We start from the raw sequence: 14917 nt of genomic DNA, 5'->3' as shown, positions 1-14917 counted from the left end.
CTCTCCACACTTGGGCGTGGAGGAATAAGCAGCCAGCTGGATGACCCGAGACATTGCCAAAAATGGAAGCCAACGCCTTGGCGGAACAAGAACCGCAGCAGGCTGCTTGCGGCTACGGCGGCGCCGATTTGTAACAATACCCCCACTCTAGCGGCCCCCCCACTCGGATGTTTCGTAGTCGTCGCAGGTACTACTGTGCAACGGGCAGGAGATGGAGACTTGCAGTGGGAGCCACAAAACTTGCTCCACTGCACAATCTCCCCTGACGACCACTCGATATGTGGGCAATGCCACTTCAGCCAAGGCATGGCCATCAGAATATCATCTGCACCCTTAGGCCCTGTGCGCCGCACGCTGCGGATTTACCAGCGGATTTGCTGCAGAAAATGTGTCTAACATTGCTGCAGTCATTCCCCAGCAAATCCTATGGGTTTTAAAAAATGCTGTGCGCACACTGCGTTTCTTAATAACCGCGGATTTACCCGCAGATTTTCCGCTGCGGAATGAATGAGCATGTCACTTATTTTCCGCAGGTACCTCCGGTTCTTGCCATAGATAATGGTACAAATCCGCGGGGACCAGCTTGCGGTAAATCCGCGGCAAAACCGCTGCAAATCGCGGCAAAAACGCAGGTGCGGTTTTACTGCTGTTTTTACCTAGGTTGCGGGATTCTTTCAGAGGGTCCAGATTTTTCTTAAGAAATAGACACTTTCTAGTGTGCACATAGCCTTAGGGAGAACCAGGAAAGAAATGGTCTACCTATGCCCAGATGGCATGGCAAGGGTAATGGGCACCGTTCTGTAGGGAATGACTTTGGGTAAAAAGGACCCATCCACCACACGGACTCTCACTGGCCTTGGCATTTGCACCAGCGGGATGTTAAGCCGCTTGGCAAAAGAGGAGAAGATGAAGTTATCCCCAGCACCTGTGTCCACACGAGCCCTTGTGGACCAGGTAGCTCCTTTAAGGGACACGGATGCAGGGAAACGTCACCCTATAGGATGACGCCTGGTCCAATCTGCCAGCAGCTATGGTCACCGATCGCGGTCGCTTAGCCTGATGCTTTGGGCAACGTTTTGTATAGTGACCGAACTGCCCACAAGCAAAACAGGTAGGACCCTTGCGACTCGGTGACCAAGCAGCACCAGCCCTGGAGATGTCCATAGGGACGAGGACATCCTCTAAGGGAGGTGCAGTGGGAGAGACCATCACAGTGGCCGAACGAACCCCTGACCAGCGCCCCAGCTGACGTTCGGAGTTTCGTAGGTCAATACGGGTAGCCAGTGTCATAAGGCCCTCAAGGGAAGTTGGCACCTTGCGGGAAGCTAATGCATCCTTAATGTGCGAGGCCAACCCCTTCCAAAAAACAGGAATGAGGGTCCTATCTGGCCACCCAAGTTCTGTGGCGTGTGTCCTGAACCTCACAGTGTACTGACTGGAGGAGCTACTCCCCTGCTCCAAAGTCAGCAGCTGTAAGGCCGTGTTATGAGTGACCAGAGGCCCCAGGAATACTTGCCACATGGACTCCAAGAACTCAGTGGAGTTCTGAACTATGGGGTCGTCTCTCTCCCACAAGGGTGTAGCCCACTCCAGTGCTCTATCTGTGAGCAGGGAGATGACAAAGCCTACCTTCGACATCTCTGCAGGGAACCATGCAACCAGCTGCTCCAGATGGATTGAGCACTGGTTCACGAATCCGTTACACGCCTTGTTGTCCCCAGAAAACTTATTGGGCAGCGAGAGGTGAGGGAGGGGTGGCGTGGGCTTGATGGCAGAAGACACTGTTGCAACCGCCTGAGCCACCACATCAGCCATATCAGCAGCGAGAGCAGACTGCTCCAAAGACCTGACTTTGGTCTCAAGCTGCTGTATGACCGATGAGGCTGCTATATATCTTCCATACCAGACAGACCCTAGCGCAGTCGTTCTGTTACAGGGGGACTGGAGGATTAGGATGAAGGTAGCAAATATCCCAATCGCCAGTTGGGGTCCACCGTGCAGTGATGGTAAACTGCTGCTGGTAGCCGGAAGGTCAGGCGGATAATACAGAGCTAGGTGGCTCCGAAATAATATAAGTCTGACCCAAGTTAAAAGTCACTTGGACCAGGACTATTGTGAACCCTGTTAATGCCACAGGGCCCACACACCTAAACCAGGACCTCTCCTGTTAATACTACAGGGAGTCTTGGGGTAGCTGTCCGTACTCGTACGGGACAGTAGGTGCATCCCAGTTCACACCACTGGACTGCTACAGCAAGACTGGAATGGTAGGAGGGGAAGCGGGACAACTATCCCTTCCATGCCTCACCACGAATCTTGGTGCGACAGACACCGGACGCCTAACCCTACCTACCGCCTCCAGTACAATGGCTCTAGAACTGCAATGGCTGCCAATGCTCTATGAGCAAACATGTGTGACAACTGCACACTGAGGTGCGCTCTTCAGTACCTTTTAATAATTAGGGTCCGCCCCAAATACCTTGTCACACAACATGGCGTCTACAGGAGCCAATTGCGGAGTGCCACATCATCAGTGACGTCACCAGCGGCCTAACCGTACCCGCCACGTCACTGATGACACAACCACATCACTGCCCCAAACTCCCTACCAGTCATCGTCAGAAGACCAACGATGGGGTGCCAGGTCATAGGAGCGGCCTTTTGCGAGCCACTCCGGAATGGCCACATCATAAGGGCACCTGACACTATCCAGCCTATCAGGCCCTGCCACATGATGGACATGCCCAGTGAAGTCCTCACCAGACAGCCTCAGATACTGCACTAAGTGTGTGAGCATGCTCAGTAGCCTGAACTGAGGCCTCAGTGATGGAACTAACAGGCTGAGCATGCTCACTAGGCGAAACACTGGACATATGTTCTGGCTGGAGGAAATGAGCACACGCATGTGCACTAGCCACCTCTCCACACTTGGGTGTGGAGGAATAAGCAGCCAGCTGGATGACCCGAGGCATGGTCAAAAACAGAAGCCGACGCCTTGGTGTAACAGGAACCGCAGCAGGCTGTTTTGGCTATGGCGGCGCCAATTTGTAACACTTGCCTCTGTGCTCTGAACACAGACTGAACTCTGCTATGTTAGTCTACATGCGCACGCTGCAGTTTTTTCTGCACACAAACTACAACCAAAACTTCACCTTGTCAGAGAGAGCCTGGAAATGTAAAAAAACGCTTGTAATGTAGGTGCGTTTTTGATGCGTTTTTGGTGATTTTTTTGTGCGTTATTGGTGCCAAAAAAGGCAAGTAAAATGCACCAATTTGATAACATGCGTTTTTCCTTGTATTTTCATGACAAATGTTGACACAAAATGCAAGAAAGAATGAACATGCTGCTTCTTTTTTGTTACAAACTTTTGTAAAATAAAAAAAAACGCTGACAAACTGCAAGGTGCACATCTGACTTCTCATAGACTTTGCTGGGAAGTCAAATGTCAGAAAGTTCTGACAACAAAACTGCAGCAAAAAACACAGCCTCACTCACACATCCATGTAACACAGACATCTGAATGAGGCCTTACACTGGTATAAGAGAGCTCAGTCAGTGTGCAGAGTGCAGTAAAAAGAAACAATCAGCTTGCAGTCCATGTACCTGATTCTATTATGTTAGATACATTCTGCTGAGCCATGTATCTAAACCTATATTGTGATATTAAATTGGCAGAACCATGTATGTAATCATTTCATGTGTGATATTCTGTTGTGCATTGTATCTAATGCTATCACGTTAAACATTGAACACACACAGCTCCGCTCCGCACGCCTCGTACACACACGGCTCCGCTCCCTACGCCTCGTACACACACGGCTCTGCTCCGTACACCTCGTACACACACGGCTCCGCTCCGTACACCTCGTACACACACGGCTCCGCTCCGTACACCACGTACACACACGGCTCCGCTCCGTACACCTCGTACACACACGGCTCTGCTCCGTACACCTCGTACACACACGGCTCTGCTCCGTACACCTCGTACACACACGGCTCTGCTCCGTACACCTCGTACACACACGGCTCTGCTACATCCACACTGTAAACCCCTCCTGACCCCACACATAACCTTCCCCTCATCCAGCACCATGACAACAGCACAGCAGAGCCCTGCATACACTGAGGAGCTGATCATGTGACCCCTGACTCCTCCCCTCCATGTGACATCATCACAGGTCCTGGAAGCACAGAGCAGCCATATATCTAGGGTTGTGGCTAAATCCCAGTGGGTAGAAGGACCTATAGGTGTGACGACTTGTATGGTGGGCGTGGTGATGTTTCCTTCTGTCCAGTATAATCCTGCAGGCTTCGCCCTCCCTGCAACCCCCATCTGGGGTCATACCCTCAGATCCCCGCTTCTAGTATAATCAACTCTATGCCGACGTGGACTTAGAAGAATTATGTATCTTCTTGATATGAGCCCCGCCCCTTTCTGGTCACATGGGCGTGACGTGTGCAGAGGTCCCTCTGGCTACTGGGATTTAGATGTTACCATATATCTAGTGTGCGGCTCTGCAGGAGGAGGTGTGTGGAGATTCCCCATTACTGGGCTCAGGCTCCATACACATTAGATGCTGGGGGAGAACAATCGCTCTATAGAAGAGAATTCTCCTGATTGCCCCGTGAAGGATGGATATGGACAGGGACAAGATGGCGGAGAGGATATTACACCTCACCCTAGAGATCCTCTTCCGGCTTACTGGAGAGGTGAGAGATTCTGATGACGTCACATTACACCATTCTTATCTATGGGAATAACAGATGGACAGAACTGGAGAGGTGAGGACTCTGGAAATGTCTGGAGTGAGATTTCTTACTGTGTCTCTCCATAACCAGGATTACACAGTAGTGAAGAAGACCTCTAGTGAGCGCTGTCAGGCCCCTGTGTCTGAGGGATGGGGAAGACCCCTGAGCCCAATCACGGGGCCTCCACCTCACCCCCCGATACATGAGGACATCAATGACCAGAAGATCCTAGAACTCACCTACAAGATGATTGAGCTGCTGACTGGAGAGGTGACACTGCTGGGAATGCTGGGACATTATACAGTAACGCTATGAAGGGATCGGGGGTGACGGTATCATTGTATGTGTCAGGTTCCTATAAGGTGTCAGGACGTCACCGTCTATTTCTCCATGGAGGAGTGGGAGTATTTAGAAGGACACAAAGATCTGTACAAGGACGTCATGATGGAGGTTCCCCAGCCCCTCACATCACCAGGTAATAGACAGGACTAAATACACACGGCCTATAATTATCTGTATGTAAGGAATGAATTCAGCCCCTGTATGTGTCTCCTCCAGGTCTATCCAGTAAGAGGACAACACCAGAGAGATGTCCCCGTCCTCTTCTCCCACAGGACTGTAAACAAGAAGACCCCGATGTTCCTCAGGATCATCAGGTAGATGGAGAGAAGGTGCCATGAAATCTCCCTATGATGTGTAGACGGCTGTGAAGGTCTTGTGCTCAGTCTTGTGTTATCCTCCAGTATTATATGTGTTATACTTGTGTAATGAGAGCGGTGGAGATGGCAGGATTAGAGCTGGTCATAGATGGGACTTCTCCATCTGTCTGTGACTTTTACAATATTTGTTTCAGGGTGAAGATCTGACCCATATTAATACTACAGAGACATATGTGAGGGGTGATGAGCGGAGTAAAGAGGAGATTCCTACAGATAACCGCCCAGGTGAGTAGTGACCACTAAATGCAGAGAAGTCACAGATTCTTCTCATTCAGCAGCTGCTACAATGTGGGACTAAAAAGAATGAACAAAACTTATTATCCTAAAAATGTTATGTTCATAACATCTCTGCAGTGAATCACCAGCAAAACCTATGGGAAAAAAAAAATGCTGTGCGCACTATGCAGATTTTGACAGCTGCATGTTTTGCTGCGGGATTCCCGCAGCAAAAACAATTGCATGTCACTTCTTTTCCGCATGTCGCTGCGGCATTTCACTTCATTGACTGCAATGTAATCGTGAAATCCCGCAGGGAATAACGCAGGCAGCAAATTCTGTGCGGTTCATTGCGTTTTCCTGCATTATTCCCTCCGGTATTTCGCGGTTTACCTGCGGTATTGTTCATCGCTGCACTGCGTTTTGCAGGGAAGTGATGTAATTATGACAGGAAGAGGAAGCGGAGCAGAGAGTAAACACACACACATCGCACTCACACACAGACATATAGAATACACATAGAAAGCAAACGGTTATATAGAAAAAAAAACACGTGGCCTCCGCCGTATTTTTACCGTCCAGCCAGCTAAGCACACAGCGGCGGCCCGGTATTCTCAGGCTGGAGAGGGCGAGGGGCAGGGTTAATGCTCTCCCCTCCCGCAGCCGAGAATATCAGCCCGCAGCTGCCCCAGGACTGTTGCACCCATTATGCGGCAGTACCGGAGTGTCCCCGGCTCTTCCTGTTGCCGTGATACGGTGGCAATCAGGGTAATATAAGGAGTTATCGGCGGATCGCCGCCACTAAGTCCAGGCTTGATCATGGCAGCGTCTATGAGACAGCTGACATGATCAACACGTAAGTAAAGCGAATAAGCACACAACGAAAAATCCTTTATTTTAAATAAAACACAAAAAAGCCCCTGGTTCACCCCTTTATTAACCCCCCCCGAAACACACAGCTCCGGCGTAATCCACGTCCTGCGATGCTTGCATCCAGCCGCGTCTGACACACTGCTGAATGCAGCCTCGCAACGAGACAGCAGAGGTAACCACAGGTCATTTCCCACGGCCGGTAATGTGAACACACTACCGCTCGGGAGAAAAGCAGCGTGTGCTCACAGGGACTCTATCTATCTATCTATCTATCTATCTATCCTTCTCTATCCGTCTATTTATCTGTCTGCTATCTATCTCCGAAGGAAATTTATTTATTTATTTTTTTCAATGTGCTTTATTGCATTGATTGCATTAAAGCACATGTACCAACCCGCACGCGGCAAACCGCATGCGGTTTTCGGGTGCGGTTTGCCGCGTTTTTTTTACCGCAAGTGTGGTAATCTTTCAGAGTTTTCCAGTGCGCACAGGGCCTAAGAGGTTTCCCATACATCCTAGACACAGGGAATGTGCAGTTTATGGTGGAATGTGCACATTTTCCATATTATTTATACTGGTCAATCATTGATACCTTGTATATTAGTGGACTACAGCACTAATGTGCAGGGATATTCTCAAATAGGACACATGTACAAAACCTCCAGATACAGAGTGGTGCCGGACACCTCTTTAAAATATAAGGGTTTATTAGAATTGGTGTGGAAATATGTTGCTGTTCACAGGCCAGATACAGAGGCGGCCATCCAGCCCTCGCCACGTATCCTGCACGTGTCCTATTAGTTGGTTACATAAGATGGCTGCCTAGATCGCTTGTACGGAGTATAGCAGCATTATTCTGCACCTGATTGTCAGACCCAGACGGGAGAAGAGCGGTAAAGTTGTAGCCCTGAAATGGCAATGGATTCAACAGAAGAGTAATGCTTATATTATAGTAATACTAATCTTTATTTCTAAAGCGCCAACATATTCCACAGCACTTTACAATTCAGAGGTTCATGCACAAACAATCATAAGTCTGCATGAGCCGGTCACCAGCCGATCTTTGTAATGCTTTTGGATGCGGTGGAGTTTGAGGGAGAATTATGTTCTGAAAAATAGTGGAGGGGATATATATGAATTGACTTTGATTATGAAGGGGAATAGGCTACCCTAAAAAGATGTCTTTTTAGCAAGCATCTGAAGCTGTGCAGTTGTGGATCTTCCTAGTTTCTTGGGGTAGAGAATTCCAGAGGATTGGTGCATCTTGGGATTAATTTTGGAGCCAGAAAAAATCCATTTGGATTAGTGTAGGTGTTAGCCAAAAGTCATTTGTGGAGCATGGAGAACAGGTAGGGTATTAGACAGAGATAAAGGTGGAGATTTAGGGGGTGCCGTGCTATGAAGAGCTTTGTGGGTGGGAACAAGCAATTTAAATTGGATTGTATAATGTATGGGCAGCCAGTGCAATTGTACGGCCAGCGTCCCTACAGAGACACCGACTTACTGGCCAGGCCGCGTCCTCCCCCGCACTCTGCTTATGGCGAGGGGCAGTATGTATATAAGGCACCCTCCCATTAGAGGAGGTTCCTGCGCATCTCTCCTAGTTAGTCAGTGTCTCAGTCTACTAGCTAGTTGTCAAGCCCCGTTTTTCCTTGTGTCAGTTTCCTGTAACTGCCTTCCCATACGTGTATATCCCTGCCATGCCAACCACTCCTGTCCATACCTGCCTGTCCAGCCTGCCTCAGCAACCCCACCTGTACCTGTGTGTATACCAGTGTCCGTCACCTGCCCTGGGGGTCAGCTGCCACAGTCACGGTCAATACCTTGAGAGCCAACCTGCTGTTCGCTTTGCGGTAGGCGCTTAGTTAAGGCCCTCTCTCTAAAGGGTAAGCCAAGGTCCCGCTATAGTCCAGTGGGTTCATTACTCCTGCTTGCTGCCTCTACATTGACCGCAAGCATTATAGCAATGACTGGCACAGAGCCTGAATAACGATTAGCCGTATAGGTGACTCTGGATGCAGCATTGAGAATGGACTGGAGAAGGGGAAAGTCTAGTGAGGTGGAGGCCAATTAATAGAGAATTATAGTAATTGAGGCGGAAATGGGTCAGGGCCATAGTGAGGATTTTTGTTGTTTCCATGGTGAGAAAGGGGCGGATTCTAGAAATGTTCTTTAGGTAAAGGCAGCGAGCAGGCAAGAGATGGCATATAGCAGATGAAGGAAGCAAGCATAACACCCTGACAGCGAGTCTGTGGCACACAGATGGAAATGTCAGGTTTAGGCCTTGTGCGCACTAGACGGAATCTCCCGTGGATTACCCACGGATTTGCTGCATGTTTCGCTGCAGAAAATGTTCATAACATCTCTGCAGTGATTCACCAGCAAATCCTATGGGAAAAAAAATGCTGTGTCTCTCGGCGGATTTTGACAGCTGCATGTTTTGCTGCGGGATTCCCGCAGCAAAAACAATTGCATGTCACTTCTTTTCCACAGATAGCTGCGGGATTTCACTCCATTGACTGTAATGTAATCGTGAAATCCTAAAGGGAATAACGCAGGTAGCAAATTCTGTGTGTTTCACTGCGTTTTCCTGCGTTATTCCCTGTGGTATTTCGCGTTTTTCAGGACATAATGTTCATCACTGCCCTGCGTTTTGCAGGGAAGTGATGTCAATATGGCAAGAAGAGGAAGCGGAGCAGAGAGTAAACACACACACAGATCACACTCACACACAGACATATAGAATACATACACATATCGCACTCACACACAGACATATAGAAACATATAAAAAACGTGGGCTCCGCTGTATTTTTACCGTCCAGCCAAGGTAAACACACAGCGGCGGCCCGGTATTCTCAGGCTGGGGAGGGCAAGGGCCAGGGTTAATGTCCACCCCCCTCCCGCAGCTGAAAATATCAGCCCGCAGCTGCCCCGGCATTGTCGCATCCATTATGCGACAGTTCCGGAGTGTTCCCGGCTCTTCCCGATTTGCTGTGATGCGGTGGCAATTCGGGGTAATAACGAGTTAATGGCAGCGGATCACTGCCACTAAGTCCAGGCTTAATCATGGCAGCGTCTATGAGACAGCTTACATGATTAACCCGTAAGTGAAGTGAAAAAACACACCGAAAAATCCTTTATTTTAAATAAAATAACAAAAAAGCCCCCTCTTTCACCCCTTTATTAACCTCTCCCAACACACAGCTTCAGTGTAATGCACCGAGGTCCCACGACGCTTGGAGACTGCTGCAGCCACGTCTGACACACTGCACTGAATGCAGCCTCGTAACGAGACTGCAGAGAGGTAACTACAGGTCATTTCTCACGGTCGGTAATGTGAACACATTACCGCTCGGGAGAACTGCAGTGTGTCTTCACAGGGACTCTATCTGTTGATTGATCTGTCCTCTATCTATTGATTATCTATCTATCTATCTATCTATATCTCAGAAGGAAATTACTTTTTTTTTTTTCTTTTCAAGGTGCTTTATTGCATTGAATGCATTAAAACACATGTACCAACCTGCGGAAAAACCGCACCAAAACCACAACAAAATGCATGCGGATTTCGGTGCATTTTTTTTTTTTTTTTTTTGCGGTGTTTTTCCGCGGGTGTGGAAATCTTTCAGTGCCTGCGGAATTTTCTTAAGAAAATTCCATTTTCTAGTGCGCACAAGGCCTTATGGATATTAGTAGACGGAGGGAGTAGAAGAAGTTCAGTTTTGGTAAGGTTAAGTTTCAGATAGAGAGCAAACATGGTGATGGAGATTGCGGACAGACAGTCACTGGTGTTCTGTAGTACAGCAGGGGTGAGGTCACGGGATGAGGTGTATAGCTGTGTGTATTCATTTATCACATTCTCCCGCTTTTTTTAACAACACGAGAAAAACACCTTACAAATTTACTTCCCCAATTTTGACTTTCTACAAAGTCAGAGCTTCCTCATGCATAATCGCAGTGTTCCTCCGTTCTGCAGGAAAATGCATGTGGCTGTCAGGAATTGTGTCGGACAGACTCACCTAATAGTACTGACTGACAGATTCATTTATGATTCTCCGCTGAGGTCTTACTACAAAATAGCAGTGACTGACACTCTGAGCCATTAACCTAGGGACCTAGGAAGATGCTGAATTTAACAGTAAATTGGTAACTGCTAGTGCCAATCCTGGTGACCTGTTATCATTATCTAGGGGTCCTTGCTCTGTGCTCTTTGCTTAGAATACCAACAACAGTGTATTATCGAATTGTACAACATGACTTGTAACTTTTATTGAACATTTTATATAATTTAAGGAAACTATTTCTAAGTTTATATTATTGAAAAGTACTAAAAGTGTTATTCTTCGCAGATGACTGTATTAGGAGATCAGAGGGACTTCTGGCATCTTCAGATTTTCAATCATTTAATGATGGTGTGCCACACGACACATATGAAGAACATTGTATTATCCCAACGGTGTCCTCAGTGTTTCACAGCAAAGATCGACCCTCTGATCCTATTAAAGAAGTCCCATCTTCTGATTCATCACAGGCTATTAAGGAAAATAAAAGTCACAGAAAAGATGTTAGAACTAGCAAAGGAAAGAAGATATTTTCATGTTCAGAGTGTGGTAGATATTTCAATTGTCAATCATCCCTTGTTGTACATAAGAGAAGTCACACAGGGGAGAAGCCATATGCATGTGCAGAATGTGGGAAGTGTTTTGCAGAAAAATCAAGACTTGTTAGACATCAGACAACTCACACAGGGGAGTCATCATTTTCATGTTCAAAATGCAGGAAAGGTTTTGAAAGTAAATCACATCTTCTTACACATCAGAAAACTCACACAGGGGAGAAGCCATTTTCATGTTCAGAATGTGGGAAATGTTTTGTAAGTAAATCACATCTTCTTACACATCAGAGAACTCACACAGGGGAGAAGCCATTTTCATGTTTAGAATGTGGGATATGTTTTTCAAATAAATCAACTCTTGTTTCACATCAGAGAACTCACACAGGGGAGTCGCCATTTTCATGTTCAGAATGTGGGAAATGTTTTAAGCAGACATCAAGTCTTATTAAACATCGGGGAATTCACACAGGGGAGAAGCCATTTTCATGTTCAGAATGTGGGAAATGTTTTAGAGAGAAATTTAGTCTTGTTACACATCAGAAAACTCACACAGGGGAGAAGCCATTTTCATGTTCAGAATGTGGGAAATGTTTTGTAAGTAAATCACATCTTCTTACACATCAGAGAACTCACACAGGGGAGAAGCCATTTTCATGTTTAGAATGTGGGACATGTTTTTCAAATAAATCAGCTCTTGGTACACATCAGAGAACTCACACAGGGGAGTCGCCATTTTCATGTTCAGAATGTGGGAAATGTTTTGTAAGTAAATCACATCTTCTTACACATCAGAGAACTCACACAGGGGAGAAGCCATTTTCATGTTTAGAATGTGGGATATGTTTTTCAAATAAATCAACTCTTGTTTCACATCAGAGAACTCACACAGGGGAGTCACCATTTTCATGTTCAGAATGTGGGAAATGTTTTAAGCAGACATCAAGTCTTATTAAACATCAGAGAATTCACACAGGGGAGATGCCCTTTTTATGTGTAGATTGTGGGAAATGTTTTCGAAACAAATTAAGTTTTATCACACATCAGAGAGCTCACACGGGGGAGAAGCCATTTTCATGTTCAGACTGTGGGAAATGTTTTAATTATAAATCAAGTCTTGTTACACATCAGAGAACTCATACAGGGGAGAAGCCATATTCATGTTCAGAATGTGGGAAATGTTTTAATCATAAATCAAGTCTTGTTACCCATCAAAGGATTCATACAGGGGAGAAACCGTTTTCATGTTCAGACTGTGGGAAATGTTTTAATCAGATGTCAAGTCTTATTAAACATCAGAGAGCTCACACAGGGGAGAAGCCATTCTCATGTACAGAATGTGGGAAAAGTTTTGTGTGTAACTCACGTTTGGTTAGTCATAAAAAAAGTCACATATGAAAGAAACCATAGCTATGCTGACATTTTGGGAAATGCTTTATTTCAAAACAACATGTTAAACATTAAAGAGCTCACAAAGGTGAGAAGACAATTTCATACTCAGAAAATGGAAAATGTTTTATTTTAATATAAAATTCTCTTAAGTGTTTGATAAAGTCATGTTACATATAAAGGGGAGAGGCCATATTCCTGTTGTGAATTTAAGCAATGTTTTTCCCCAAAAGAATACAAAAATAAAATACAGTCTAAATGACTCAAATATCTTTCACACCTGTGCACTGAATATTTTGTTAATATAAACAGTGTATGAAATATATACACTGTGAACAAAAGCGAAAAGGAAGAAACTCCAGCATCCACATCCAATGTAAAAATAATACTCCTATTTATTAAATATGCATTAAAAAAAGCAAGTCCTGGACATTAAAATCCACAAGATCATGTGAGATGGTACGTGTTTCGAGCATCTGGCGCTCTTCATCCTGATCCATACAACTGCAAACTAGAGTGGAAATTTTAAAAAAGACTCGCAGGATGTGACATCACACAAAGTTAAAGCGGCAAGATTCAATATAATTCACACATAAATATATTATATTTACACACAATTACATTTCAATAAATATTCTTAAGCTCATCCCTCAGATTCATCCCTAAAATTATTCTGGTTTCTAATAGAAAAATCCATTTTGATTTCCTCCTCTGCATTAGTTTCATTATATCCCCACCCCTATTAGACAATGAGATTTTTTCTATAGCGTTGACCTTAAAGCAATCGGTGTTACCCCTGTAGATGGTGATAAAATGCTGTGAGGCACCTGATGGATGTCTGCTTTTTTTATTGTTAACATCATATAGATGTTCTGAAATTCTACACCTCAGATTGCGACTAGTGCTCCCCACATATTGAATGTTACATGCAGTACAAGTTTTGACATATATGACATGAGTGGTTCCACAATTAATTAATGATTTTATGTTATACTCTCTTTTTGTAACACTAGAAATTGTCTTTTTCGTACGGTACATGTACTTGCAAAGGCCACACATTTTCTGACCACATGTATAAGAACCTGTGGTTGAAAGCCATTTTTTCGGGTTTTCCAAATTTTCACTGATTTGGCTCATATGGTCACTAGGGGAAATTACTGAACCAATTTTGCGATTTCGTTTAGGTACAAACCTAACCCCATTGTCAAATATGGATTTCATAGTACAATCTTTGGTGAGAATGGGAAGACATTTTTTGATGATATTGATCACAGGATAATAATCCATACTAAATATTAGAGATGAGCGATGTTCGAGGTTCGCCAATTTCATGTTCGAGTGATTTTTGGGGGGTGCTCGAGATCGAACTCGAACGCGAGCGTTTTGCTAAAAGCTTGATAGCTTGAGTTACGTTCGAGAACGGCTCGATCAGCAAAAAAGCCTAGCTAGTTACTAGCTGGCTTTTCACTGTAATAGTGTGAGTCACTGTGATTCACACTATTATCAAATTTCAGCGTATAGTGTGCGGGGGGACACGGTTAAGATCTGTGATGCTGATAGAATGCCGATCGCCATTATTTTTTTTTATTTTTTTCCTAAGCGCGCGTGCAGTGGGGCGGGCCAGGATGTCAGCCAATCACAGACACACACACAGCTAAGTGTACTTTTTGCCAGGCAAGCAAGGGCATGTGTCATAGGCTGTGAATGTCACATGTCCTTGCCTTATAAATACGGCTATTTTCCCTCACACCGCCATTATCTGCTTTCTGCGTGTGGGTGACAGTCACCGCTCACGCTGCTCCTGCCGCCGCTCCTGCTGTGTACGCTATACACACAGCGCTGTACAGATTAGGGACTGCAGGTTTTTTTCAGCCCTTTTCAGGCCTGATTTCCAGGCGCTCAGAGCCATAGCTGACAGGCAGGTCCGTGGAAACGCTGTATACAGCTTCAGATAACTGCGTCTGTGTACCTAACCTCAGGGAATTCCTTGCTGCATTTCATCATTAGGAGGGATAGAAAGTGAGGCTTCATTTTCTGTCCTGGTACCCACAGAACCTGGCCACTGTACCCACCTGCCCACTTTTGCCACGCTATTTTTATAGCAAACAGTGCTGAAACTTAGTGGCATCCACAAAGTGTCTGCTATAGTAACTTAGTGTCCCACTGGTGCCAAGCAAGTTCCACCACCTCTGCATTCTACCCTCCTGCCCATTTTGCTACGCTATTTTTATAGCAAACAGTGCTGAAATTTAGTGGCATCCACAAAGTGTCTGCTATAGTAACTTAGTGTCCCACTGGTGCCAAGCAAGTTCCACCACCTCTGCATTCTACCCTCCTGCACATTTTGCTACG

General features: G+C 45.8%; 1 protein-coding gene across 1 annotated transcript in view; it reads left to right on the top strand.

The window, feature by feature from the left end:
• The first annotated feature begins 5644 nt into the window (after positions 1 to 5644).
• Positions 5645 to 14917, top strand: part of LOC142313037 (uncharacterized) — a 241709-nt gene continuing 232436 nt past the window's right edge. Inside the window, exon 1 of the mRNA XM_075352023.1 lies at positions 5645 to 5697. The gene's annotated coding sequence lies outside the window, so the exon portion shown is untranslated. The remainder of the gene's footprint in view (positions 5698 to 14917) is intronic.

This window comes from Anomaloglossus baeobatrachus, chromosome 5 (assembly GCF_048569485.1).
Source record: "Anomaloglossus baeobatrachus isolate aAnoBae1 chromosome 5, aAnoBae1.hap1, whole genome shotgun sequence".
In the NCBI taxonomy this organism is placed as follows: Eukaryota; Metazoa; Chordata; class Amphibia; order Anura; family Aromobatidae; genus Anomaloglossus; species Anomaloglossus baeobatrachus.
Note: the sequence above shows the minus strand (reverse complement) of the source record. Positions and strands in the feature narration are given on the sequence as shown.